General features: G+C 37.2%; 1 protein-coding gene across 10 annotated transcripts in view; it reads left to right on the top strand.

Annotated features, from left to right (window-relative positions):
• Positions 1 to 25,400, top strand: part of ptprt (protein tyrosine phosphatase receptor type T) — a 238,621-nt gene that overhangs the window by 962 nt on the left and 212,259 nt on the right. The window lies entirely within an intron of this gene.

Below are 25,400 nucleotides of genomic sequence, written 5' to 3'. Positions count from 1 at the left end.
GAGTGAGGGAAGCGGCCACCGCGTCCGTTCCGTTCCTGAATGACTGCAGTTCATCCTTCCGCCGGCGGGTGGCGCTCTGGGCACATCCAAACCCCGAACCACAGCATCACCGGTTGAATCGTGGGTCGATGAGAAATTGTCCTAGAGCAGGAAAGATTTCTCCGTTTCTTTTGTTTTAAATATGATAGCTTAATATATATTTTTTTTGAATATCATATTTTCTTTGTCTTGAATAACCCGAAGTGTTCAAAGAAAATACTGAAGAGCTAAATTATAACAATAATGATGCAGTTGATGGGGATGATTTATGAAAAGAACTAAGCAAGTTTTTCAGATGTGCTTAGAAGAAATTATTGACTGTAAAGCAACATAGAGAACTGCCTATTTTAATCTTTCCTGGAAGATTAGAAAAGTCAATTATATTTCAAATAGCTGTTTTAATGTTGAAATAAGCCAATGACTTCTAGAAGAACATGTCCTGGATTACTGTAAAACGCACAAAAATTGAAAACTTAAGTTTAATTACTGCCTTAAATGAAATAAAGTGATTCCAAAATTGCAACCTGTGGTGATAATAAGTTCATTGCACTTGTTCAACCTGAATTTAATTGTAGAAAATTGAGTTGAAACTGTGAGAACTTGTCACAATAATTTCTACCATTTTTACCCAATTGTACAAGTTAGACAGGTGGAAACAGAGATGTTGATATATAATGATGGAAATACAGCATCTTCACTAAATTTTGGACAAATGATTAAAAACATGCAACAAAAATTATTTTAATCAATGGACAGAATGTTAAGTTCAGCTAAAGTTTAAGTAATGCCGATTATTATGTTTAATAAACAAAATTTTCCTGCCGTTTGTGTATTTCAGCTTTTGGCTGTAGGTCTGTGTGCTAAAGACTGACACTCAGACAATAAAGTTAACAACAGAAAACCGCAATGGACAAATATTAAAACAGTAATTGCTAATTCTCTTTCTGGGCATGGCAATTTCAGTTGACTTTTGGAAATATCTTTAAGCTTTGATTGTTTCACACTTCTCACGTGCTGTTGACCTGTTGAGCAAATACGACATGCTTCTGTAATATCTTTCATGGCTTAACATGTTCATATAATAAGCCCCAATAGACCAGTGTTTTTAAATTTCAATGCTTTTTTAGTGTCACGTCTGTAGCCTGGCTCTTGTTGCGAGGATAATTTGTGTTCCATTCTATCTTTGCTTGTAATTTTGGCAGGGCCAACAAGACTTTCTCTGTGCTTCAGTGAACAGCTTGACAAGTAAAGGCCTATCTTTATTCACCAGTCTGAGGAAATGAAAGCAAGGCTATCAACATAAAAAGACTATTACAAAAAAGTACATCTTTTTTTTGGACTTGATTCTATTGTGTGCATGGTATTCTTTGAAGTAGCATGTAAATACTATGGTATGCGAGTCATTTAGTACCATTATATATATTAAAGTACCATGGTATTACTGTTTGATTCCATTACTGTACCATGGGACCCTCAGGACATACAGGACTAAATGCTTCCATTACATTTATTCCGCATATTGATGGATGTCTCTTGTATTTTATTGATGTTTGCTTCATTTAAAAGCTGTTTTAGTGCACAACTGGTGCAGTAGATCTAACTGTCTTATGCCTATGGGCAAAGCGGTTGAGTGTGCCATAATTGATTTAAAAGTGGCAGTTATCCCACTGAAAGATTTTCATTTGGCATTTAATTGAATATATTCAGCTGGCAGCAGAGAGCCAAAGAGGGAAGCCCTAACGTGACTCTCAGCGTTCCTTGTCATCTTCCAGTCGTCAGATGTCACACTTTCAGTAGTCTTCTCTGTAGAACTTGTCTGTCTTTGTGTCGGCAACAATCCATACCGATAGTTTTCCCCTGTTGCGTTCATTGCTGGGGCAGCTGAGAAGCGCCCGCTGTCTTTATACAGTACGAGAGCGGCCTCTAGAGGCCAAATCACTGATGCCTTCAGGAGTTTGTTTTGACACGTGAGAATGAGTGGGACACTTTAGATGCGGGTTTAAAACACGACAAAAACAACAGACGACAAAACGGTATGTATACAGTACACTACAATACATATTTACATATCTTTATTAAAGTAGGCTAATTAATTTGTTGACTGGAGTGGAGAACAGCAGTACGTTTGCTGTCGAGGCTTAGAGGACGCTAACATTAGTTGTAGCCTACCTCAAGCAGTTACAACATAACTAGTATCCATCTAGTCACATTTATGCATTTGTTATTCAGTGAAGTTGCATTTTTCAAGCTAGTGATGTAAATAAGCAAATTGATAGGCCTATGTTCATGCAGCCCACAGAAACATATAAACAAATCAGAAATGCAAATAAAGTGGGAGAGAGGATACAAACAATCTACATTTGTGCCTAATTTCAATGCTATGGCCTTTGTGTAGATATTTAAATATGGCCATCTTTAAGCATGATTGTATTTATATGAAATGGTAACACTTTACAGTAAGAGTCCATTTGTAACATCAACTAAGGTTAATAAAAGTATTGTTCATCGTTAATTTCAACGTTTGATCATACATTTTTACATTTTAAACTCGATTCTCTTAACTTTAGTTAATGCACTATGAACTAACATGAATGATCAAGGTATAATTAATATATAAATATTTACATTTAAAAAGTATAGTACATTTTTATGGTTCAGTACTGTTTTTTTTTTTTTTTTTTTATTAAAGTTCAGCACTATTTTATGTGTTATGATTGTTTCATTCACTATCCATTTTTCAAATTATCGGTTGATTAATCGGTTATCGGCCAGCGTGGTCCAACCTAGTTATCGTTATCGGTAAAATCCATTATCGGTCGACCTATAGACGAGAGTGTGAAATTCCTTACAATGAGTACAGTGGCGTGATACCTTGAGATGGTAATACTATGGTTATACTGTATATTATCAATGAAAGGTTTTGATGGACCTGCTCACTTTATTTTGCACATTTTAGAACTAATTAGTTCTAAAAACGAATAAATAACAACATTTAGTGTTATTTCTGTTTTATATTTCATATTTAAACACCATTGAAGAGTTTCAGTTTGGGCTGGACACTTGTTGACTTCTTTTTTTCTCCACAAACTGGTCCAACTTTTCCAATATAAAAAGTAAAAAGTAAAAAAAAAAAAAAAATGTGCTCAGGCTCTGAATGAATCTTTTAAATAAACAAAATTTAAAAATTAAAACGTATTTTTACAAAGATAAAGGAGAGTGAACCAGCTGCAGTGACGTATACCGAACTGAGCTAAAGCTATTGGCCTCTCGAAAAACTGCCACTTTAAAAGCTGAACACGGTATTTCCAGTGTTTCTCACCCATTTCTTCTGGACACTTGAGGCCCTTGCACACTGAGTCCGAAATTTCCGTTTGCGTTTTTTCGTATTCGTGATTCGGTGGCTCTCAATCGTCAAAACACAATTCAAAATGTTTGCTACGTATACAAAAAACGCAGAAAATAGAACCCGATCCGATTTATTTTATGACGGGCGAAAGCTTCGGAGGTAGTGTGCAAGCGTGATTGACATAACGTGAGGTCGTATTTATTTATTAACGTGCGAAAATATCGGATGCGAATTTTCGAATTTCGGGCCTTTAAGGCCCTTGCACACTGAGTCCGAAATTATCGCATGGGGTTTTTCGCTTTCGTGATTCGGTGGCTCTGAATTGTCAAAACACCATTCAAAATGCTTGCTACCGATGCGAAAAATGCAGAAAATCGAACCTGATTTGATTTTTTTTTTTGACGGACGAAAGTTTCGGAGGCAGTGTACAAGCGTGATTGACATAACGTGAGGTCGTATTTATTTTTTAATGTGCGAAAATTTTGGACGCGAATTTCGGACTTTTCGGGCCTTTAGAGGTATTTTTTAATCCCGATATTTATATTTCATTTATCCTAATTTTAAGAATTAATATCATGAGAAATTGAACTTAGGTAAGTGAGTCCAGACTTTTGACTGGTAGTGTATATTTTGGTACTGAACTATATTCACTATATTCAAGTACCATGTCTTTAACTTTGGTATTTAAATGTATTTCCCATTGTATACTTTTGGTGCTCTTTTTTTTTTATTGATAAGTCAAGTCAAGTCAAGTCATCTTCATTTATATAGCGCTTTTAACAATGTAGATTGTCTCAAAGCAGCTTTACAGAGATAAGCGTATAATTTAAGGTAACAGAGATTGTTTCGGCTTTACAGCAGAGTTAAGTTATTTCCATCTAAAGTTAGTTTTAATTGATTTGGTTCCGTCGCAATGATCATTTGTTATTAAATTAGGGGCCGCTAAGACGACACCATTCTCTCTACACAGACTTTAAACGCGAACCTGTGAGAAACGCTGATGGCGGTCACATGCGCATTTAGAATGGGTTCTATAGTTATGTGCGTTAGAATATACGCAGGTTTGGAATTCCCTACAAGCCAAGCCTAAACAAAATACTTGTCTTTCCTTATAAATTTTGATAAGGAATTTTATTTTATTTGTTGCTTTGGGGTAGGACCGCAAGACGAATTTTCCCGACAACGCCTTATCTGTAGAGTGGTAGTGGGATCCTCCATAGGGAGAGACTAGTTGGCACTTCAGCACTGCGTTGTCATCGGTCCAGGTGAAGGTCCTTCGTCAGATCTGGATACGGCCCGGATCCGGCAGGCTGCAGGAAAAACCTTGGGATAAACACAGACACTAAAATTAGCGTAGATGCCATTCTTCTCATGATGTAACGAGTACATCAGGATTTTTGGGAAGTGTTCCCGGTTCCGGCTGACCTAATCTATGCAGCATAACATTAAATTATAGAAGTCTATAATGTATTATGTGAAAGCTAGGTCAAAGAGATGTGTCTTTAATCTGGCTTTGAACTGACAGAGTGTGTCTGCTTCCCGGACAATGGTAGGAAGACTGTTCCAGAGTTTTGGTGCTAAATAGGAAAAGGATCTACCGCCAGCAGTGGATTTTGATATTCTAGGTATAATCAACTGGCCGGAATTTTGAGATCGTAATAGACGTGACGGACTATAATGCGTTAAGAGCTCGCTCAAGTACTGCGGAGCTAAACCATTCAGTGCTTTGTAAGTAATAAGCAATATTTTAAAATTTATGCGATGTTTAATAGGGAGCCAATGCAGTTTTGACAGAACTGGGCTAATATGGTCATACTTCCTGGTTCTGGTAAGAACTCGAGCTGCTGCGTTTTGAACCAGCTGTAGTTTGTTTATTAAGCGTGCAGGGCAACCACCTAGTAGAGCATTACAATAATCTAGCCTTGAGGTCATGAACGCATGAACTAATTGTTCCGCATTTGTCAATGAGAGCATATGACGTAATTTAGATATATTTTTAAGATGGAAAAATGCAGTTTTACAGATACTAGACACGTGACTTTCAAATGAAAGATTGGTATCAAAGATAACACAAGCGTGCTTGTGAATAGAGCTTTCTTTCAATAACCTAGTCTTTAAATATTTTTGTGTGTAATTTCACCTTTTATATGGCAAAATGGGTTCATTAAAGCAAAAAATGATTAATTTGTATTAAAAAAAAAACACCCGTTGATGACGAGAGCTCTCTATGGTCCTATGATAAATCATAAGTTTATTCATTAGGCCCGGGGTGAGGCGGCCCACCCATGTAAATTTAGCCCCCGGCCCTGTCTGGTTTAACAGCAGCATGATAATTTATTGCAGGGCAAGTTTATCTAACTCAGATGCATATTTTTTATTTATTTATTTGCCTGACAGAATTTTTAATTTCTTCGATGTTGCGAGGAGACGCCTATTATTAATAAAAATGATTAATTAAAACTAATGAGAGATCATATACCCCGAGGGAGCTGAGGATTTGTCTCTCTCTCTCTCTCTCTGTCTGTCTCCTGCTCTCTGACAGCTACTCGTTTGCAGCTCAGTGAAGTCTCTTATCATCTGTGCACTGCCTAATAGCTAATCCAGAAACTGCCAGACTACCGGATAATCCAGTTCACTCAGTGTGCGTGTGTTTCTTTAGGGCTTCTAGATGAATTTAAATAAATCCTTGAGCCTGAGGCATTTAGGAGTTTGTATATTTCTTTTTGGCTACTGTTGATTCTTTTCCCGTTCATCTTTACCTTTGCTATGTCTGTCTGAATGACAGACCGTTTCTAGAGAGTTTTTATTGCGTAGTTGAAGGATTCATTAATTGAATTCACTTAGTATTTTAATGCATTTAACCCTTATAGTTTTGAATCGATATGCACTCTTAAAAATAAAGGTTCTAAAAGGGGGTTTTCATGATGAACCATTTTTCATAGGGGAACTATTTTTCAGTCACCATTTCTTAAAAGAACCATTTTTCCCCCTTAGTGTGAAGAAAATCTTAATAATCCTTAATGTGAAGAAAAAGAAGAACTTTTTCCACATTATAGAACTTTTTATGCAGTGAAAAAGGCTTATATGGAACTTTATGGAACAATAGATGCCAATATAGAACCTTTATTATTAAGAGTGTGGTTATGAATACATATGCATTCATATGTCACAATGTCTGCTTCACAATGAATATTTCACAATGTCTACAGATTATTCATTGTCCACACTCAGGGATCATCAACCTTTTTCAGGCCAAGGACTCCATGTAAAGATGGGGAGAACATCCCATAAATTTTATAGTATAAAATATGTTTTTACAGTATAAAATATGTGTTTTTGTTTAAGCCTGGTCTATAATAACATCTGTATACTATGTTTAATTTGTTGTACTTTGTTATGCTGCTGTCTATATATATTTATAGATATTCAGAAAAAATAACACAAGTTACATTTAAATTTGTATATCAAAACCACAATATAAAGTTAACTCTAATCAAAGCTATCAAAAGTTTTTTTATTCATAATTTTTTTTTTATATATATATATATATATAAATTAGTTTAGATTTTTCAATAGAATATTCAAACAGGATATTTTTTACCATTGCAATTAATTTTCATCTGACCTTCAGCTGTCATATAGAGCCACTTTTTAACAGAGGCGGACATTTTAATAGAATGATCACTTCTTTTTTTTTCTTTTTGTTGTTGCTTTTGTAGTAATGAGCACTGATAAATCTTTCGTAATGAGACCAGGAAAGCGTCTTAAGAAATGTTGATTGTGTTTGACAAGATTTTGCTTTATAATTGAATTTGACTGAATAATTTGTACTTAATTAAGATGCAAAATTATGTCCACATCAACACTGTCTACTTCCTGTACTTTACTTCTTTTTTTTTTTGTGCCAACAGTCTGATTTACAGACATTAGAAACGGCATAGATGAGCCTTGAACACACGGCCCAATGGGTAAAAGCTCTATATAATGAACAGAAATCTCATTCCTTCTCCAACCACTTTTTCTGAGCCCTTGAATGAGACACTTCATGTCTAATGGCCACCCCTGTGCTATAAGCAAATCCCTCTCAAAGTCAAACAAGAGTAAAAAGTAGAAGAACCCCCCCCCCCCCCCCCCCCCCCCCCCCCCTGAGTAAAGTCACATGATGAATGGAATTTAAAAGGAAAGAAAAATCCTTAATTGAGAGAAACCGCCACATATAGCGAGAGTGAATTCTCGCCGAGGCTGCCAGGGCTAAATGAGCCTCACTCCGTTTCAACGTATGGAAACCAAACGAGTTGCCTTACTGTGACTGATCTATGTTTTGTTGTGATTGCCGCTCTAGACCGGGATGGAAAGCTCGTCTGAGTGGGTGGATAAACAATGCGAGAAATCAGGGAGAAATGAAACGCTGAAAGCCGCAACTGAGAGATAGACAGAAAAAGAGAGAGGAGGGGAGAGGGGGAAGAACAACACTTGAAGTGGTCGAAAAAATGAGACACCTGAGAGGACCAACAAATGACTTTGCAAGGGCTGTCGGGACATAATGGATTTCACACACAGACGCACACATGCACACACACACACACACACACACACACACACACACACACAGGAACATGATTATCTCCCGTGTGTCCATTAGAAAGCGCCAGGGCCGTAATTGTTTTCTTTGACCTGCTTGTTATCGCCCTGCTCCTGGGTTGCCAGGTTTCAGCGCTCCACTCTTGCCCTCTGACAAGCTGTCACTCAGTGGCCTGTTTAGTATTCGAGCGAGAGCGAGAGAGAAAGGAAGACTGTCAGAGGTGTTATCTGCATGACTGTGCTGGTCTAATCCTCCCCACTTATTCTATTTGGCTGACTAAATGACAGCTCAATACTGGAGTGCGGGCCAAGTCCACTATAAATGAGACGTCTCCTTTTCGTACTGTACAGAAAGTGAAAACCTTGTTTAATATCTGAGGCGTTATGAGCCAGTCAGTATTTAAAGGCGCAGTTCACCTAAAAAGAGAAAGTCCGCTCAATTTGTGCATTTGAGGTAACTCAAAACCGATAATAAAGTTTCTTTGCTCATACAGTGAAAAGTGTATGAGGTAAGGAAGTGAAAGTTGTTTTTATTCATTCTGTTATTGTTTATTGTATTTTATTTATTATTTAATCAGCCCCCTTAAATAGCTCCTTAAAGTCAACATGAAATCAAAAATGGACCATATTCACTGTTTTAAAACACGTTGTGAACGGTTTATTGGTTTGTTATTTCCAATGTTTGTCTGCTTAAAATTTCATCAAATTGACCAGCCTCTGAAATGCCTTTCCTTTTTAGATGATGACACCAAGTTAAAATCATGTTTTAATTAAACCCTATTTACTTTCCAAATCCATGTTATATAGGAAAATATAACCTTAATTACAATTATAGTTATGTTTTCTTAGATTCTTTTCTCAACCACCTGTCACATGGAGACTGTTTTTAAATATTTTTATAATTCCAGATGGATACAATGAAGTCCCAGCCTAACTAATTATACATTTCTTTTTTCCCCTGTGGTTTGACATGCATCTTATTCTCAGATAGGCTAGGTTTCGTATAATGTCACTGACATTAAATCAATTAAGCATGTGACTGTGATCCAGTCTTATGCTAAGAGAGAACATGAAAGCGAGATCTTCCACTCTTCTTTCATCCATTTCTCCAGGGCACAAACATCCGTTCCCCTTCAGTCAGCAGGGTCATGCTCATTCTGGAGGGGCAGAAAGACCCTCTCTGATGTCCAGGGTGTCGAGGGATTTAATGTGTGATAAAAAGTAATTATATATTTTTTTCTACTGTGTGTGCAAGGCCGGATTTACAGACATTCTCCCTGAAAGATTCATGAGAGTTTAAGAGGAGAGAGAGAGAAAAAAAGAGACAATGTCAAAAAAAGACAGAGAAAAATATTTTTTATATATTTTTTTTATGTCTTATTCATAGTTTTAAAGTGATTTTGTTTGGTTTATGTGGAAAAAAATACATATTTATTATATATTTAACATGAATTTTTGAGATTTTGAACTGATTCACAAGAATAAATTTAGTTGATTGCATTGTGCATTAGGACACAAAGCATTCACCGATACTTTGTAATAACAATGTAACATAACACGATACTTCACAATGTTTCACGTTATTTCCCGATAACACTGTAGGTGTTTTGAAATGTTAACCGCTTTGCAGCTGCTCGCCATTTGGTAAAATACAGCACTTTCTTAAAACACTTCTGGATGGAATTAACTATCTGGCCCATCATTCGTTTATTAACCTCTGTGTGGGTTGGAGATTGAGCTGTTTTTGTTTCCGTAACGTGTGAGGCTCAATTACAGTGTCATTAAAGAGACACAGACTCATTTGACGCCCCATCAAATCACTGTCAGTCTCCGTGCAGCGCTGTCATCTCAGAATCAATAGAGCAATAAAGAGCTTTGGACAAAAACAGCGGGGGACTCGTTTGAATGTGACACCTTATACCTCTCTGTCCTGAGCGCACAAGCAGGGGATGGATTTCCATTCACAGCCGTAAGTGTCTCAAAGAAAGCTTTCTAAGAGGTTCCCACTTAGACCAAACCGAAAGAAGAGGGGAGGGAGAGAGACACAGGAAAGATTTTATGATTTTACTAAATTGTTAAGGGCTGTTAAGCACAGTCAGAAGCATAAAATGTTGTTGTTAATAATAATTTCATCAAATTTTGTAGTCAGTGAGCTTAGAAAAATTGACCTCGTGCAGTAATTGATGTCCTGTCACAGATTGGCTTATTTTGGCTTCAAACGTTACGTGACTCTTAAAGTAAAAATTCAAGGTAGAACTGCTGGTTTTAATGAATAATTATGCAATTAAGTACATGATGCTGTACTGTATTATGAATATATACACAGTGAGGTACCTGCAATTTCTGCATTTACAATACAGCAAGGCCTCGAGTGTTTTATTGCTAATAAAAGTTATACATTTTCATTAAAACGTTTTTTTTTTTTTTTTTTTATGCAAATGTAATACTCTTCCACGAGAAGATGTGACATGTGACGTGTTTTGTGTCACAGCTGTTACTATATTGGGTTTTTAGAATTCTTGCAATGTTATATTGACCAATCAGCATCCAGGAATAGAACTACCTGTTTAATGAATTTATGGTATGTAGTAGCGTTGTCAATACCAGTACTTTGGTACCGATACTTGAGTTTTAAAAATGTAACGTTTTTTTTTTACTTTTACAACCAAGTACTGGGTTGGATCAGCGGATGCTTTCAAATGCTCCCATGCTTATTTATGAGCAATTGCATTTGGGCATTTAGAGGCTTTTCTAATAGGTCAGAATCCAATTTATTCTGTGTGAGCTCTACATGCTCGCAAATCAATCATTTTTTTTTATTACCAAAGTATAAACACAATGTAAATAAAACATTCATTGTGCAGTATTAGTAATAGACAGATTTTTTATTTATTATAATGATAGTTTTCACTCAGTCACTGAGCTCATGCTGCATGTGAACTGAAAATCTTTAATGTATGATTTACTTGTTAAATAAATTCTATTAATAATTCTATTGTTATTTTGAATTGATAATTAAAAATATATAAAAATAAAATAGTTTTTGCTATGGTACCGATAACTGTGAAATTTCACTGGTATTGATACAGACTACAGAAATTTTGGTATCATGTAAACACTAGTACCAATGGAGACAAATGTATGTTGTTACTACATACATTAAAGTCATGTGATCGTATTTACACGCATTTTGTGAAAAATAGCAATAAATCTCGCCTCTTATAATTTATCGCTCGTGGCTTGTGATCAGTCTCGGTGGCAGCGCGAAATGGATAAAATACAAATGCATCAATTACACAACTAATGAACATCCTTTGCTCTTTATTTTGTTGCAGTAGTGCTAAAAAGTTTTCTTTGTTTGTCAGTAAGCGTAAAAGAGAGCGAATAAAATGCACTTCATAATTATGACTTCTGAGCTCATAAGTACAAACTTCCCAGGAGGAGGACTTGGACACAGCAGAAACTCAATGTTTGTAAGCAGTGAAGTGAATCGGCATAGATGTTCCTCAGAGAGGGAGTGAGGTATGGGGAGGTTGAGATAAAGAGGATGAGGCTCAGGTTTTCTGGCAGAGGGTTATTCTAGAAGTGGATGAGAGAGAGAGAGGAAAAGGAAGGTGTTGGCAGAATGATTCAGACGGTGCAGATCTGGAGAGCTGAGCAAACATCATATGGCTGGCATTGAGAAATATCCTGTCCTTCTGTTTACTCTACAGTTCTTTCATGGAGAGGAACATAGTCAAAGAAACCTGCACAGATGTGTGCGCACATGCAAACGCGGTAATTGCCATCAATGAATCCATCAATAAATTCAGTCTAATTGGATTGAGATGAAGAATGTCTTGATTGTCAGTTAAGATTTGATTAATTTGATAATAAATCTCTTACCATGAAGACAGATTGCAGTTCTAAGCGAATCTTAATTTGAATAGCGTTGGAAAGGTGTTGAAGGACCCCATTCTGGCCTGGCTGTTCATTTGTAATATGTGGTAATTATCCCAAATCCAGCTGTTTCTCCATTTATTGCTGAAAACAAAGCTTTAGCCCTGCACTGACAAGTGAAGATCTCTGGGTCTGCTGAGTTTAGTGTGCTAAAGTTCACTCAAACTTTGAGACGCAAGAAGTTTGTGTTCTAGCATCATGAACGAGTGTGCAACTTTTGTCTTTTGAGTGTGCATTTATTTATTTATGCAGTGATATTATTGAAAACGAATTTACTATATACTACCTGCCAAAAGAATAACCAAAAAGTATTATGATTTTTTTAAGGTTTTTGAAAGTATCTTATTTTCACCAAGGCTACATTTACAGTAAAAAACAATAATATTGTGAAATATTATTACAATTTAAAATAACTGCTTAATTTTTTTTTTTAGAATGTGTTGTTATTATTATTATTAGTATTATTAATGTTGAAAACTGCTTAATATTTGTTAAAATCATTTTGTAACAGGGTGTATTTGATCAATAGAAAAAATTCAAAAGAACAGCATTTATTTGAAATTGAAATATTGTGTAATAGTATAAATATCTTATACCATTAATTTTTATCAATTTAATGCATCCATGGTGAATGAACATATTGATTTTTTTTAGACTTGCTTACCCAAAACTTTTTGAATGGTAGTATATCACAGTTTCCACAAAAATATTAGGCAGCACATCTGTTTTCAACATTTATAACAATAAGAAATGTTTCTTGAGTTACATAATATGTTAACATTTTAAAGCAAAAAAAAAAAAAAAAAAAAAAATATATATATATATATATACAGTAGGGTGACCATACTTCCTGTTTAACCAGGACATATCTGGCCAGGATTTCGAGATCGCCCAAAATGCCCGGGATTCGTCTTTTGCTTTCTACAGTCACCATTCATTATGTTTACATTATTACGTTATTTGACACTGACACGTACGTGCCAGCTTTGCAGGTCATGCATTCTGATTCACACGGATCCCGATCGAGACGAAAACACAGGAATTTTCTTAGCAATGCTTAGACGCACATCAACCGATCACTTGTTTAGCATTCATGTAAACACTACATTCAGATTAACCAATCGGAATTAATTCAGTACTACTGAATCAAAAGGTGTACATGTAAACAAAATGAATGGCGACGAGAAAGCAAAAGCCGAATTGCGGATATTTTGGGCGATCTCGAAATCCCGGCCGGACATGACCTGGAATATGGTCACCCTAATATACAGTATATATATATATATATATTGAAAGAAAATATAGATAAACTCATTAATCAAACTCATTACCCTACTAGTTGACTGTTGACAAGTAGTCGAGCATTCTGACCTTAAAATGTGCAAGATTGGAAAAAGGACTTTAACCTCACCTTTAGTATGCACACACAATTCATTCTGTCAATCTAATAAATAAGAAGCTATCCAGACCCATGAGATAAAGTCAGACCCTCGTAAATCACTGCTTATCCGATCCCCCTCATTAGCCATTAGAAACCCAACTGTCTGCCACATTTTGCCCCGCTCCATGCAGTTGATTCACAGAAGGAAACGTGTGGGCAAATGCATTGAGATGAAGTACGATTAATTGGCTGATTCATTTTCGCACTGAAAGTGCTTTGCTTTTGTAATTCAGCTTGTTTCACTGTCGTTATTTTACTCACGCTGCTTCTCAATGACTAAAAACAGCTGTTGTTGCGTTGCTTTTTCATCCACCTGTTCCTATTTGAAAGAACTTACCTTTAAAATGTATATATATATATATTTTTAAATGTCCCTATAATATAATAATCTATTTCACTCTGAATAATCTCAAGTTGTGACTGCTAGTTCATGTTGAATTAAATTGCTTGCATAAAAAGGAGTGAGTGCAAGAAAACGTGACCATGAAGATGGCAGGGGCAGTAATATTTTCAGAGCACAGTGGGATGAACATAATAAACTGGGTGGCTCTTATGTCAGGGCTCTGTCAGAAGTCAAGGGAAGGAAGAGGCGAGTAACAAGACCCACACACATTCATTCTCCTTACATTTCCCTCTACGGAGACACCATTAACCTTTAAGGTCTGTGGTGGACATCCAACAGATACTGTTGCCAATTCGAGAAGGAGGCTTTGTTCCCCAGTGGAAGATTAAAAACGTTTTTAATTGGTGTGGGTAATGGCGATTTTCTGGAGTGGATTCACACTTTGGTGCATTATTTGGACGTTGTGAAAAGGTCATCCACTAGAGCAGTGTGTTAGAGGATAAGATGAGGCCATGGTAAAAGGATTTAAATGAGAGAGCGAGAGAAATGTGCGCACTCTTTTGCACTCTTTGAAATGTATTGTGAGCAATAAACTAGATAACAGAACCATTACAAGGTGGAAAGTTGGATAACTAATGATCTAGGTATGCGAGAAGGCTTTTGACTAGGGTGGCTCAACTTCAATATATAGCCTATATTTTCCTTTGGTGGGGGGTCAGGACCTTGCAGAAATTTGCATCCTTGTACTGTGGTAATCTTGAGGATCAGTCCAAAAAAAAAAAAAAAGAACTATATTATTTTCCAAAGTACTAAAATCCACAAAAAAGAAAGTGAGAAAAATATGATCAACCAAATAATACTATCTTATCATTAAACTGTGTACATTGTAGCTCAAATCCTCATTGAACATTATACATCCATAGCTCATCCTGTGTCACGCTCTGCCTCCCCAGAGTTCTCTTTGAATCATGAATCTCTACATAATCATATTAAAATTAATATTGAAAATGTCAGCAAAATGTATGACTTTCAGACACATTGTATTGTTTTCAAGGTGTACTCCGATGTTCATACATCGGTTTTGCCTGCGCTTAAAGATAAATGCTCCGCTTTTCTCATTTTCTGGTGGCTACTTCATCTCCTGTGAATGCGACCGCAATCGTCTTTTCCAGCTCCCCATTGTTCAAAGTGACAGTGTTAATTTGAATGTTTTCCCATTCTTTCATCTTCACACATTTACATCCTGCTGACGGCCATTAATTACGTGAAAACCAAAGCCATCGTAAAAATGATGGATGAGTTACGGCTTCGACACGACAGTGAGATGCCAGAACCCAACAGGAACTCCTTTGTGCAGACCATTTGCCTTGATCGCCACTAATGGGAAGTATTAAAATGATGACTTTTGACCTAAATCCAGCAAAGCACCCCTCATTATTTGAAATGGCAGAGCATTAGGCCGCTTGTTGAATTGTGAGGTGGAATTTCATGGAACGCTGGTTCATTCATTTGAATGGAAATTCAGTCTTTTTTTTATCTTTCTCTTTGTATATAGATATAGTATATGTATAGTTTTAGATATAAAGTTTCACTCAATAGATTGACCTTACTCGCGCAAGTACCTGGAAATGCCTCTGGGATCCATTGACTTACTCAAGGACGCAGAGACATTGATCTGAGGTGGTGCTCAGGTTTGAAATAAGACCTTTCTTGCTTAGACGCTCTTGGACTCTATTTGAGGTTGCGTTTAACCTTAAGCACAAGGTGATAACTTCAGCAGGTTTTGCATAAATAAACAAGGTGTTTTTCTTTGAATTTGGCTGTGGTGTAGCTTAAAATACACATTGAATACACTGGAGTTGAACCTAACTCTATATACCAATATACACAATCTAAAATCAACCAACATGCTAATGCTGTTAATAGGAACATCGGGAGTAATAGTTGTGGGATGGACTAGCTTGCACCTTTTCACATTTTATTATCTCAGGCTATAAGTGAAAGATTTTGTAAAATGACATTTTACAGGCCAAAAGAGTTAGCAGTTTGTTTCAAAATGATTTAGAAAGTATTTGCAGGGGGTTGGTTTATTCTCCCCGGTTAAGAAGCTATTAATTTTCTCTATCAGCATGAAGGTGGCAGAATATGATGAAAGCTGCTGGTGTTTCGCTGTTTCTGCTCTCTCCTCTTTTCCTCCCTGCAAATCCCCAAATACAATATTTGATTGTGTTGTGCTCATTGGCAGTATCTTGACAGTGTTTTGACTTTTTTTTGCTGTTAGATAAGCTAGCAGGAGATCATTCCATGTTTCGTCAAACCAAACTAGTGCATTGGCCCATTTTAAATGAATCTTTTTTTTTTAATTGTTAAATTTCATTTAGAGTTAATGTAGTACCACAGATGTCTATTTCTCACTAGCAATAATACATGCCTCCATCACAGTTTGTACGTGCTCAAAGTAGAATCAAATACACTGGATTTTAGTGATTAAAGGTGAAGAATGTACATGTGTTGCATTTTATTTATTTATTCGTTTATTATTGATATTTATTTTAAGTATTTTGATGGTAAGGGTTAATATAGGTGAATATATGTACAAGTTTGCAAATTTCAGTTGTATTCAGCTATTTGTTAATGCTTTGGAAAAGATAAAAAAAACTAAACTTTCTAGTACTTTCTACTATCCCAGCTTAATATTCAGAGATGTAAGTAAGGAATTTGTAGGTTTATTTCCCCCCATAATGCTTATACTGGCTCTTGGGTACAATCCAATCATTCTGACCAGCCCAACACAACCATACTAGCTTAAAGGAACCGTATGTAAGAAATGTATTTCAATTAATCATAAAATGGCCCTGATATGTCACTAGACATTAAGAAATCATGTGCATTTCAAATACTTATATCACTGACAACAGTAGTCCGGCCAGGATATTGTCATTTAAAAGTGAAGTTGCAGCCCTCAACTGATGTTGATGTTGTCATGTTGTGTTTTGGCCTGATGCACCACCCTCCACCTATCTACCAATCACGAAGTCAGTAGTATTTCGGCATCCGGGTTGCCAGCTCTGCTCTAGTTACCACAGCTGCAGCTATGAACGTGTCGGATAAAAAATGTCTAACGTTACTAAACATAAAAGACCTTGTTATGAATCCGAAATACGCAAAACATCTCTCATGAAGCATAAACATAATTAACAGAAAAAAAACTTACTGTGTAGGACTCGTCACTTGCCGTTGAAAGCTCCTTGTAGCAGCCTACGTTCCTGCTGGATCCTGCAGCCTAACTGGCAACCTCGAGTCAGGGGGGAGGGGGAGGGGATACACCGCTCTACAGTCATTTGAAAGTGATTGCAGTACCAGTTTTGGCCACAATCTTACATACGGTTCCTTTAACCAATAGCATCAGTTTGGGGTGGGGCTATCTGTTTGTCCAACCAATGGAAGATGGGGGTGGTGTTTTAAAAACTGTTAAAACAGGAATTATTTTTGAAAATTTCATTTGGTGACAGTAGTCGTGACACTAATTACACATTTTTCAACTTTAAATTTGACAGGGCAGTACTAACTAAAATGTATATTGTTATAGATTTTGCTCAGTTGGATCAATGATCAATGAATCCCTTGAAATGATCAGTTTGTTTAATAAATGATAGATAATAAATTGATATTCCAGGAATGCACATTTCTTTCCTGGTGCGCACATTTCTTCCTTTCGGCTCGCCCCGCAGTCTATTAGACACCGAGGGTGAGTTATACTCTCCAGTGAAATAGAATCATGGACAAATAGAATCAGGTGGGAAAGAAAACTAAAATACCATTAGCTGTAATTTGCCCCCATCAGACCTGCATTCTGTCTCTATCCACCGTATCATCTATCTCTCCTCTTCCTTTCATAGGCCTCGTGTGCACCTGTGTCTGGTCAATACCCCCCCCAGCCATTAGTTGATTTATCATCATTATTGTCTTTTCATACTTGCGGTTTATTTGATGAAGCTTTAGTGCGCTAGGCTTCCAGCCGCTATAATGGCCAACTCTCCTTCATCGGGACTGTAAATATGTTATATGAAAAAGCTGAGGATATAAAATGAATGCGGACAGTGGGAGGGGATAAAGAGGAAAACATCAATCTTTGGTGGATAAGAGTCATTTGTATGGAGTTGAATTGTAGTATGTAGTATGAATTGAAGCATGTTCCACAACCTGCTCATAAAATGCAGTTGTTTATTAATCAAGCACTGGACGTATGTTATTTGTTTGATTCACTTTTAAGAGTCAGCTCATAAGAGCCATTTATTTTGTGTTGAACTTGATCATATACATTTTTGATTCACTTAAAATATTTGGTTCATAAACCTGCTTTGTTCGTAAATCAGACGACATCGGTTGCGCTGTATGTTTTAATTAATAAGAGTTTGTGTGAGAAGACTGTCTTTTTATCTTGTTTTTATATGACTTTGTAGATTGTAGAGGCAAATTTGAAAAGTGATGTAGGATAGCAATGCCCCGGCATTGTAGTGGTGAGTTTTTCATATAGAACAGCAGTTTGGCTTCTCTGCTGATATTTATTGTTGGGTTGAATATTCTATAAACTTTTAATAAAACCTATATCGTATGTTCCTCATCGCTGCTCATAAATGACACTGTGACATTATAAAAGTCTGTTGTCCTTGTATGTGTGCTTGATCCCTCACTATTTTCATTAATGCAATTGTAACATTGTATCAAGGACACTATTTCTGCAGACAGTGTGTGTGTGTGTGTGTGTGAACGTCCTCTCTTTATGAGCGGAGTCAGTATCGTAGCCTCAGAGGTTTATTATTAGTTCTGTGTTTGATGTGTCAGCTGTACATTGCAATATTGTTGGATGACTGTCATAAAGCCATAACCCATTATATTTAATATATCTTTATTCGCTCTTGGTATGCTGTGACGGTCTGTCATAAAGTACAGAGAGAGGGTTAGCCAAAAAAAAAAAAAAAAAAAAAAAATTAGATCTCTTCGATATCTCAATTGTTTCTCCAAGACAGCAATGAGATTAGGTGAATGGGGAATTTCTTTGCAGTTTTCAGCTTGTTTATTTTAATGTCTACTATAACACCCCTTGTGGCAACGTTGAGAAAACAATGCATACTTGTATTGCGTTATGTTGTAATATTGGAATGCAGTAATGCACAATCAGTTTTTTTGGACCGAAAATGAAGTTAAAGCCTCAATTTTACTATGCAGCACTTTTCCTAAGGATTACTGGCCAAACATTGCATCACGTAATTAATATTCATGAGTCAATCTGTTAAGTTCTGTTTGTGTCCCTCCACTTTTCTTCATCCCTGATCACAAACTTTGGTGGAAAGGATGTATTAATGTGCAATGAAACACAAACCCTCATATAAACTCCCGCTCTCACCCTCTTTGTTGTGTAAAAGTTACATCAAAAATGTCACCTGTTAAACTTTAAAAGTTAAAGCTTCATGCAAATTATATGCTAATGCCGCTCTCCCCCTTCCCCCACACCAGTGTGTAATTGGTCCACGGCAGACACTATGTAAATATTTTCTTTTATTTTTGATGCGTGTCATAATGGCGGGGAGACTAATTGAGTTTACTCAAAGTGTCGCCTGGTTTCAGCCTCAGTCTGTCAACAGTGCACAGGGAGTGTGACAAGGGAAAGTGGATCTCGTACACTAATGACATGTTGCACGCCAGCGAGTCACGCATTCGCATGGCGCCAATCTAACAGCTAAAAACCACGACCCAAGCACTCTAGGCTGCGTTTACGCTTACAGGGCTTATTGTCTGTATGCATATTGAAAGATGGGGATTCAGTATATTTGAAACCACAGCCATAAAATTGAAAAACAGAATTTGTTCTGGCCTGAACCATAACAAATAAGGCAGTAAACAAAAACAATTTTTTTTGCAAATGTATTGCTTTTTTATATTTGTAAATGAAAATGATAGTTAAAATAATAATAAAAAATTATATCAAGTAAAATTTTTATAAAAGTAAATATAATCAAAATAAAAGTAACACTAGGTGTTTCTGATGCAGAACAAATACATACATATTATGAATGCAATGAATGTTATGAATATAAATCTTTTACAATACATTATATAAATATGTTATGAAAACATATTTTTTACGGTTTGTGTGCACATCAGTATAACAGACTCTCGCGTGTTTACTGTATGGCTCCTGTACGTCACCACAATCGTCTATCGCATCCATCAAAACTTAACTAGCGAGATGCTGGTTTGCTTTATCCAACTGAGAAACAAAGTTTGGGTATCATCTGGCCATACAACGGTGGGATGTTTTGACATTCCGTTTAGTCTACGTATCGTAAGGGCTCGAGCTCTTCAAAAACAACCACAACATATGACAGAGCATGTGTTTTAAATCGAAACACTCGCTGGAATAGATAATTCACTGAAAACGCAACTGGAGTCACTCTGCTATCTTTGATGTGATCAGCCTAGTTTTTGGACTGCTTGTTTGAATGAATACACTTACTGGATCATTGGACTGAAAACTTTCCTGGAGTTCAGTGGCTTAAAATGATCTGATCACAAACAGAGAAGCGAAATCCGGTTGAAGGGTTAGAATAGAAATGTCCTCCCCCCAAGGTTACAGGATTTTGAAGGAAAATACAGTACGTGAAATTTTTAGGTTGACTTTCTGAGCAGCCAGTGTTGTGAATGTAGGACAGGACTACCTGTTTGCTGAACACTGGCAGCTGGTGAATGTTTGGGAAGTCTGTTTTGAAGCCTGTTTAGTAGTGGAGCAGAAATGGCACGCTTCAGCTTTAACGAAAGTTGTTTACGATGAAAGTTCTTTGGCTTGTCTGTTTGTAACTGCATGTGTTCTTTCTAGCATTAGTTGAAATGCAGTTGACCAGTGAGATTAGGCAACAGCCGCATGGTGCGAAACGCATGCCAGCACACACGCTCTCATGCCCAGAGACTTCAGAGGGCCACAGGGGGAGATCTTCATTTGTATGTGCAGCACTTGATTAGTCTTGCCTGTCAGGCTAATGATAGATCAGGGCAAATGTGCCCGCTACTCAGCTCCTAATGGAACGCTACCATTCCCCCCGCTGGCCCTGGAAGCATTTTACTCGATCAACCCTGGCCCCTGGAGTGTGAAAACACACAAACACAAAGCCGCACACACACGCTGACACTGATCATAACCTACACAGCTCGGCCTGGCACCCCATGACCTCCGTTATGCTCTGAAAAACACACACAACCTTCGTTCTGCCTCAGTGGTCCTGCCGTTGCCCCGTTTGCCACAGGGTACCGATGCTCTTGATGCCAGCTGACGAACCACAGAAGAGCAGGCTGCTGTAGAAGTAGATCACCTGCTTTTTGTTTTTCTGCTTTATTTTTTATTTCACTGCTCATGTGTTTTCAAGGACGTTGATGTGAGTGTGTGTGTGTGGAGTTGCGATGAATACTCTAGACACTTGACCCTACGGCTGTTTGTCTCGAACCTGCACTGCGTGTGGAACCGGTGCTGCTGTTCTGCTTATACAAAGGTCAGTGTGTCCTTTGTATGTATGTAATTTGTGCACTTTTGTGGTCTTTGCTAAGGTGTGCATTAGTATTATGAGTACTATTATTATTGCTCACAGAACACAACTTTATACTTTATTTATTAAAAATTATTAGCAGATGTGACCTATTGACTTTTTGTTTAGAGCTCTGTAATAAGTAATAAGATTTTTACATCCTGGAAAACATGTATCACGGTTTCCACAAACATATTAGCAGCACAAATATTTAAAACAATCGTTTCCTTAGCATCAAATCAGCTTATTAGAATGATTTCTGAAGGATCATGTGACACTGAAGACTGGAGTAATGATGCTGAAAATTCAGCTTTCCATCACAGGAATAAATTACATTTAAAATATATTAAAATAAAAAGTTATTTTGAGTAATCATATTTCACAATATTACTGTTTTTTTTGGTCAAATAAATGAATCCTTGGTGAGCATAAGGGACGTCTTAAAACAAATCTTACCAATCTCAAACTTTTGAATGGTAGTGTATGTCTACTGTACTGTATATACTGTATATTTTTCAATTGACACATATATTTTTATATAATTTAATATACTGTATATGGGTAGGGTTAGGGGATAGAAAAATATCATCTCAGTATAAAACAATATACGTCAATAGAAAATCCCTACCGTAACAGAAAAACAAACGTGTTTGTGTATGTTTGTGTGTGTGTGACCCACAGTGATGAGAAGTTCAGGTAATACTGATGATATCAAGTCAGGAAGCAGTGCTGAGAAGAGCTTAATTGCTTCTTGAATATCAACAGAAAGTGTGTATGTGTGCATTGGTGTGTGTGTGTGTGTGTGTGTGTGAGTGAGTGTGTGAGTGTGTGTGTGTGTGTGTGGGTGGGTGTGTGTGTGTGTGTGTGTGTGTGTGTGTGTGTGTGTGTTCAAATTATCTGGTGTAAAAGTCACAAGCACTAGTTTCTCCACTCAGTAATGAGTAACACCACAGGAGGAGCTCTTGCAAAGCCCACTGACGTCCACACACACACACACACACACACACACACACACACACTGAAGCTGTAATATGCAGAGATGTGACTGGTGGCAGAGTGCAGTTGAGGGAACAACCATTTGCATTCTCAACCTATTTGTTCTCATTAAGTCTCTCTCGTTTGGTCGGATTTGTCTCTGTGGGCCCCTCAGCTGCAAATAACACGTAAGGCTGCACCCTCGGCCCATCACGGTGAGACCACGGGCACTTTAATTAATAAATAAATTAATAATGCTTACTTAATGGTTGGATGCCCAACAGGCTGTGAAAGATGAACAAAGGCCAGTGACAAATGACAGTTCCTTTCATCCAGGGGTCCCTGTGCTAGTGTTACCTGCATTATGAATCATTTTTCTCCTGTTTTTTATGCAGTCTGACCGGTTCTGAATATTTAATACAACAATCTAGTTGAGCAAAGGATGGCTATGATTACAGGACAGTTATTTCTCTTTGAAATGCCGAAATGCTTTGAAACACCCGCATGGATGCAGACACACGCATATGTGACTTCCAGATGGGCTTTTCGTGTAATTTATTTATTCAAATTTTTCTGTATTTTCCCTGCTGAAAAGACCAGCATATTCTATCTATCTATCTATCTATCTATCTATCTATCTATCTATCTATCTATCTATCTATCTATCTATCTATCCATCCATCCATCCATCCATCCATCCATCCATCCATCCATCCATCCATCCATCCATCCATCCATCCATCCATCCATCCATCCATCCATCCATCCATCATTTGTTCTGTCGCTCCATCGTTCATATCTTTTGTTCCGTCTCTCTATCGTTCGGTCTATCGTTTGTTTCGTCTCTCCATCGTTCATATAGTTTTTTCCGTCTCTCTATCGTTCATATCGTTTGTTCCGTCTCTCTATTGTCCGGTCTATCGTTCGTTCCGTCTCTCTATCGTTCGGTCTATCGTTCATTTCGTCTATCGTTCGTTCCATCTATCTCTCGTTCATTCTATTTTTCTGTATATCTATCGTTCTGTCTATACTTCTATAATTGGAACTCATGGTAGGCCTGTATATTTGCATATCCCATCATGTTCCACTATCCCCAATTATAAAAGGAAACTCCTCAATCCTCTGCATTGGTTATCTGTAAATGCCTTTGCTGAAATATGTTTTAACCGTGACTAAGCCGCCCTGCATTACATTATAAAATCGCAAACAGGAAATGGCTCTCTTTCGCCCTCCATCTTTGACTTCATGATAGTAATGTTTGAGTCTATCCTTTCCTCTACCAATTCACCTTTAACCTCTCTCTTATCACAGGCAGTCCAATAGGAGTCCACGAAACTATGAAATTATTCTCTGACCGCTCACCATCACCCTTCCCAGCACTCTTTCACTTTCTTCATTTTATCTTCGTTTTCTCTCAGGGCAGTCGGATCACTTTTTTAATATTCTATTCCTCTCGCTGTATATGGTTATACTATTTGAGCTAATTGCCTCATAGCTCAGCTGCAAAAAGGCCTCCAGTGTCGATTGTTAGCTTTATCACGCAGAGAAAAGGCTAGGATATATTAGCATTTAAATTAGCTGGAGACGAATGCTAATAGAGAGGAGTGACACTGGCGGTCAAAGAAGATACAATCTGTAGAACACTTTAAAGAAGTGGTGTCCTACCTTTCAAAGGCGGTCACTGGTTTGGGATATTTTCATGAGCCTTTTATTCACATTTTCTCTGAGAATTAGCATGCTAATTGTTAATATGTTGATGTTAATGGTGCTAGATTATTATTATAGTTAATTAACTAAATTCCATTGCTGTTTAATTGCAAAATTAGTGCATGTAGATGTGGTTTTACTGCCTTTTAGGAACATTATTGAATGTTTATTGTGAGAATGGCTACAGTTAAAGTACTTGTGTAAAATTGGACTGCTCAGGTTATTCTACCATATTAAGTGAGATTCCAAATTTGTATTCATTTTTATAACTAATTGAGTTTTTTGAACTAATGAACTTTGTTCATTTGAGTGTATATATTGACAGTGTGTCTGTGTGTGTGTTTATTGATTGTTAATTTATAATGTTTATATAGTTGTTTTTTATTTATACTAATGTATTTATTTATTTAATTTATTGTGGAAATTATTTTAAATATATGTATACACTCACCTAAAGGATTATTAGGAACACCATGCTAATACTGTGTTTGACCTCCTTTCGCCTTCAGAACTGCCTTAATTCTACGTGGCATTGATTCAACAAGGTGCTGAAAGCATTCTTTAGAAATGTTGGCCCATATTGATAGGATAGCATCTTGCAGTTGATGGAGATTTGTGGGATGCACATCCAGGGCACGAAGCTCCCGTTCCACCACATCCCAAAGATGCTCTATTGGGTTGAGATCTGGTGACTGTGGGGGCCATTTTAGTACAGTGAACTCATTGTCATGTTCAAGAAACCAATTTGAAATGATTCGAGCTTTGTGACATGGTGCATTATCCTGCTGGAAGTAGCCATCAGAGGATGGGTACATGGTGGTCATAAAGGGATGGACATGGTCAGAAACAATGCTCAGGTAGGCCGTGGCATTTAAACGATGCCCAATTGGCAATAAGGGGCCTAAAGTGTGCCTAGAAAACATCCCCCACACCATTACACCACCACCACCAGCCTGCACAGTGGTAACAAGGCATGATGGATCCATGTTCTCATTCTGTTTACACCAAATTCTGACTCTACCATCTGAATGTCTCAACAGAAATCGAGACTCATCAGACCAGACAACATTTTTCCAGTCTTCAACTGTCCAATTTTGGTGAGCTTGTGCAAATTGTAGCCTCTTTTTCCTATTTGTAGTGGAGATGAGTGGTACCCGGTGGGGTCTTCTGCTGTTGTAGCCCATCCGCCTCAAGGTTGTGCGTGTTGTGGCTTCACAAATGCTTTGCTGCATACCTCGGTTGTAACGAGTGGTTATTTCAGTCAAAGTTGCTCTTCTATCAGCTTGAATCAGTCGGCCCATTCTCCTCTGACCTCTAGCATCAACAAGGCATTTTCGCCCACAGGACTGCCGCATACTGGATGTTTTTCCCTTTTCACACCATTCTTTGTAAACCCTAGAAATGGTTGTGCGTGAAAATCCCAGTAACTGAGCAGATTGTGAAATACTCAGA

This window comes from Rutilus rutilus (assembly GCF_951802725.1).
Source record: "Rutilus rutilus genome assembly, chromosome: 12".
NCBI classification, from domain to species: Eukaryota; Metazoa; Chordata; class Actinopteri; order Cypriniformes; family Leuciscidae; genus Rutilus; species Rutilus rutilus.
This window is presented reverse-complemented; position numbering and strand designations above follow the sequence as displayed.